At 54.4% G+C, this 5,714-nt stretch overlaps 1 pseudogene; it reads left to right on the plus strand.

Moving 5' to 3' along the window:
• The first annotated feature begins 1,197 nt into the window (after positions 1-1,197).
• Positions 1,198-2,370, plus strand: LOC148997277 (18S ribosomal RNA; annotated as a pseudogene).
• The last annotated feature ends 3,344 nt before the right edge of the window (positions 2,371-5,714 follow it).

Raw genomic sequence — 5,714 nt, forward strand, 5'->3', positions numbered from 1 at the left:
GTGCTGCGGGCCTGCAGTGCATGCGCTGCGGGTGTGTAGCTCATACGCCGCCGGCCCACACGCCCCATTTTTGCCTTTTTCGCCGCCGGGACCCCGCCTCCCTTCGCTCGTCAAGCGCTCAGTCTCCCGTTTTGGGCGCTTTTGCCGTTTTTTTAAGAACTTCCAAATTTGAAAAAAGCCGCTGGCACATGCGCTGCACGCCCGCACCAACTGTGCTGGCCCGCCCGCCGCCCTCGTTCTGCGGGGGACTAAAACCCGCGCCCGCCTTCACATCGTTCGATTCGCCGTCAGTCTACGATAAATGCAAATTGAGTGGGCGTTTTTTCATATTTCCTCATATCGCCTCAACGCAGCGCAGCATATATGCTGCGGGCCCCCTTGTCAAGGCAACGTTTTCGGATTAAAATGTGGATCCCCTCTCGTTCCCCCTCTCAACCCGTCAGTCTGCGAACGCGTGCGTCGCTTTTGCCAAAAACGGCCCGCACAATTTTCGACCGCCGCACGTGCAGCGCATGTGCTGCACGATCGTTGGAAACGCGCTTTTTCGGTCTTTTCTTATGGCGGAGGGTTTTTTTTTTTTTTCACTCATCCTGCGCTTCCCATCTCTCTGTGTGTGACGTCGGTGTGGTGTACTCTTTCCGTGTGTTTTTTCTCTTTTTTCTTTCTTTCTTTGAACGCGCAGAGCTGCAAAGCTGTATGATAAGCCTAACTTCTTAGTTTTATTTTTTTCATTTATAAAGGGACAACGCACATTGCACCAGCAATTAAACAAGCGAGTCCTCGGGGCTCAACTCCGACCCAGGTGTCCCGGACAAGGGGCCAATTTGGACCCCCTGTGACCTCTTGACCCCTGTTACGTGGCAAAAAGTCTTTAATTCAGTCGTACTCTGGGCCGTTGACATGCGTTCGGCTTCAGAATAAAGCTCAGCACGAGCACTTTACTGGTGATTGATGGCATCGTGTTCCTCTATCGTGAAAGGGAGGTCATCGAATCGGCCTTGGAGCCCCTGTGACCTCTTGACATTTCTCTCTCACGTGTTGCGTGTGTCATGTAGATATTTGGAAAAACTAACACCTCTCACCCTTCCTGTGACATTTCACCTCTCCTCTATGTACCCATGGCTGCCTTTTGACCTCACTCTGTGGGTTTTTTTACTCCGTTTTATCATTTCACTCTCCCGTGTGTACTCGTGGGTGCATTTTGTAAATGCTTTGATTACACACAAATAGCAACAACAACAACAACAATAACAACTGCGAATGGCTCATTAAATCAGTTATGGTTCCTTTGATCGCTCCACCCGCTACTTGGATAACTGTGGCAATTCCAGAGCTAATACATGCAAACGAGCGCCGACCCAGCTCCCCTCGGGGGGTCGGGGACGCATGCATTTATCAGATCCAAAACCCATCCGGGTGCGGCTCCGGCCGCTTTGGTGACTCTAGATAACCTCGGGCCGATCGCGCGCCCTCCGCGGCGGCGACGACTCATTCGAATGTCTGCCCTATCAACTTTCGATGGTACATTCGGCGCCTACCATGGTGACCACGGGTAACGGGGAATCCGGGTTCGATTTCGGAGAGGGAGCCTGAGAAACGGCTACCACATCCAAGGAAGGCAGCAGGCGCGCAAATTACCCATTTCCGACACGGAGAGGTAGTGACGAAAAATAACAATACAGGTCTCTTTCGAGGCCCTGTAATTGGAATGAGCGTATCCTAAACCCATGGGCGAGGACCCATTGGAGGGCAAGTCTGGTGCCAGCAGCCGCGGTAATTCCAGCTCCAATAGCGTATACTAAAGTTGCTGCAGTTAAAAAGCTCGTAGTTGGATCTCGGGAGCGGGCCGGCGGTCCGCCGCGAGGCGAGCCACCGCCTGTCCCGGACCCCTGCCTCACGGTGCCCCCCGGATGCCCTTAACTGGGTGTCCGGTCCTCGGGGCCCGAAGCGTTTACTTTGAAAAAATTAGAGTGTTCAAAGCAGGCCGCCCGTCGCCGCTGAATACTGCAGCTAGGAATAATGGAATAGGACTCCGGTTCTATTTTGTGGGTTTCTGGAACCCGGGGCCATGATTGAGAGGGACGGCCGGGGGCATTCGTATTGCGCCGCTAGAGGTGAAATTCTTGGACCGGCGCAAGACGGACGAGAGTGAAAGCATTTGCCAAGAATGTTTTCATTAATCAAGAACGAAAGTCGGAGGTTCGAAGACGATCAGATACCGTCGTAGTTCCGACCGTAAATGATGCCGACCCGCGATCCGGCGGCGTTATTCCCATGACCCGCCGCCGGATTAGGGAGGGACTGCACAAGTGAAACTCAAAGATTTGACGGTTACTTCATGCCAATGGCAACCCCTGCTGGGGATCCCTGATTGATTGGAGACATTGAGTGCCTGGGGAGGCCCCTACCTGGTTGATAACCACGAGAGGTGGTCTTGCTCCTCCCTGTCTGCACTACGATATAAGATGAGGCTTTATTCTAAGCTCGTTGGCCTCACTAGACCCCTTGTCTGCATAGTGAGAGGATTATAACAGCACCTTGCTGGGTAACCGCGCTACGCAGACACCTCTAGTGTACGGAAACCAGGGAGAGCACCCCTCCCTCGGTATATGGCTGTTAGGGTGTCCTGGCAGATTGGTTGACGATGCGTCAGGAAAGGCCGATGTCCGGCCATTGGCCACAAGGGACATCTTGATCCTTCCCGCACTGCGTGTCAGCTCCAGATGATGATGCGATGCCGAATAATCGCGTCAAGAAACAGGATGGTAGGGCGCCCTGTATAAAAAGCTACCCTGTGGAAGCCTCTGGATCGGGTGACCACAGTATGGCAAGGTCCCCTCATGGTCCCAGAGCCAGGGATCATGAGGGTGGTGGTGGCTCATCTGGCAAATCGACCCTTGATATGGCTATCGTTAAGAATTGTTCAGTGGTATTGACTCGTCTCCCGGAGGGACGGGTTGGAGGCAATACCCTGACAGGGAACAATGCAGCAAACCTCAGAGCGAAGAGTCAAATTGAAGAAGCCTCAGGTCCAGTGCAAACTGGCACCTCCCAAAGATACGGGATTGAGCTACCCTACCTCTAGCGGGGCGCAGGCTGGGGTTACTGGAGTGGTGGTTTTACTTCCGCTGCGGGACTTCACGTGTGCCCTGTGTGGCGTGTCGGCTGGCGCCCTTGCATGGATCAGGAAACATTTCGCGATCCAGCATGGAAAGGCGCTTGTTAGATACAGCTGCAGAACGTGCGGAAAAACCTCGGAAGCGGCCCATAAAATAGCTTGTCACATCCCTAAATGCGGTGGAGTGAAGGTCTAAATGCGGTGAAGTGTGAGGGGTGTGAGGCTACGTTTGGGTCGGTACGAGCGCGGAGTATTCACGAACTGCACGTCCACCCAGAGGTTAGGAACAGAAAGAGGATTGAATTGAGCAGGAAAAGGGGAAGTTCTGCTCCTCAGCAGACTGAGGCGGAGATTAAGACTCTCAGCACTTTGGACTCCTCCGCAGAGGGTCATCCCGCCAAACGACAGCGCAAATCTCGAGCTGCGAGGGAGAGTGAGGATACGTCTGAGCCTTCTGCGAGTGCGTCGGTCCCTCCCATTCAACCCAACTTGCCAGAGGGTGGCCTCCTGATTCTCCTCAGAGAGGTGGCCCATAAAATGGTGAGCGAGGGGGAGGGCGACGACACGGGACTCATTCAAGCGCTTACAGCCTGGCTGGAAGGCTGCGACCAGGTACCCGAACTGGTGGAAGCGGCAACGCAACGGATACTCCAAGGATGCGTCCATGGAGGGGAGAGTGGTCCCAGAGGACCGCCGTCCTCAGGTAACAAGCGAGCTCGCCCTCGGTATCGGAATAGGTGCTGTGAAAGATATCTTGCCCATAAACGCGCCTACCACAAGACCCAATACCGATTCAAACATGACCCGGCCCGCCTAGCAGCTGAAATTCTTGATGGAAGACAGGACACACGGTGTCCCATTTCAGCTGAAGTTATTCACAACTTCTTCCAGGCAAAATGGGGGACCCTCCCCCCTTCCGTGGGCTGGGTCAATTCAGGGCGGAGGAGTGTGCTGATAACACTCCTCTCATGGGGCCACTCTCCCAGGGTGAGATCCAGTCTAGCCTCCGGCAGGCCTCGAACGATTCCGCACCGGGCCCAGATGGGATTGGGAAGCGGGATATTCTCAATTGGGACCCCGGGTGCGAGACCCTCACTGAGCTGTTCAACATGTGGTGGATTACGGGAGTGGTTCCTTCCCGCCTGAAGAAAAGTCGAACGGTACTTATTCCCAAGACATCTGACCCAGGGGCGGTGATGGAGGTGGGCAACTGGAGGCCCATCACCATCGGGTCTATGATCTTGAGGCTCTTCACTAGGGTGTTAACAAAGCGGCTAACTGAATCTTGCCCAGTTCACCCTAGACAAAGGGGCTTTCGTGCTACCCCCGGGTGTGCGGAGAACATCGAGGTGCAGCGAGGCCTCATCCGACACTGCAAAGAAGAGCGCAACCCACTCGCAGTGGTATTTATCGACTTTGCACAGGCGTTCGACTCCGTTTCCCATGAGCACATCCTGTCGGCTCTTGGGCAAATCAAAGTGGATCCCCACATGGTAGGTCTGATCCAGCAGATCTACACGGACAGTTCTACCTGTGTCGAGGTCGGGGGTAGGAATACCCCCGACATCAAAGTGAGGGTTGGTGTGAAGCAGGGGGACCCATTATCCCCCTTGCTTTTCAACCTTGCCTTGGATCCACTGATCCAAGGCCTTGAACGCAATGGCCGTGGCTACATTATGGAAGGGGGTCAAACAGTAGTGTGCCTTGCATTTGCTGATGACCTTGTGCTGGTAGGAGGATCTTGGAAGGATATGGCGTACAATTTACATCTGCTCGACCCGTTCTGCCAGAGTACCGGGCTCAGGACTCAACCAAGAAAATGCAAAAGTTTCTACGTGAAACCTGGGGCTGGATCATTTACAGTCAACGACTTCCCTCCATGGGTACTGGGGGGGGGGGGCGATCTTACAAACCAGCATCAGCGAGGCTGTTAAGTACCTGGGCATGAAGGTTAACCCCTGGGGAGGGGTGGTTGAGCCTGAGTTGACAGGTGCTCTGAAGGGATGGGTCAAGAGCATCGGGAAATCCCTCCTTAAACCCTCGCAGAGGGTGGTTCTCCTTAACCAGTATGCCCTTCCTCGCCTTTACTATCAAGCCGACCTGGGGGAGGTTGGTGATAATGTGCTGCGAGCCGCGGACGGAATAATCAGGGGGGCGGTCAAAGAGTGGTTGCACCTTGCTCCGTCCACCACTGATGGGCTATTGTAAGCGAAAAACCGGGATGGTGGCCTGGGGATTTGCAAGCTCACTCGGCACATTCCGTCCATGCAAGCAAGAAGGCTTCACCGCCTTTCTTGCTCTGTAGATCCGGTTACCAGGGCATTGATGCTGACTCCATACATGCGGTCCAAGTTCGAAAGGGCGTGGATGAGGGCCGGTGGCACTAATGAGAACTTCCCACTGGCTAGTGAGGAAGTATTGAACGATAGAGGAGACGCCACCGGCCTGCTGACCCACACGTTTGTTTCTCCATTCGATTGGAGACGTGACGAATTCCTGAAGTGGGCAGGTCTCCCTACCCAGGGAGTGGGTATACTCGGCTTTAGGGAAGCAGTTGCCAGCAACTCGTGGCTGAGGAAGCCCGCATGTATGACCG

The sequence above is a fragment of the Pimephales promelas genome, chromosome 2, assembly GCF_988280905.1.
Source record: "Pimephales promelas chromosome 2, fPimPro1.hap1.1, whole genome shotgun sequence".
NCBI classification, from domain to species: domain Eukaryota; kingdom Metazoa; phylum Chordata; class Actinopteri; order Cypriniformes; family Leuciscidae; genus Pimephales; species Pimephales promelas.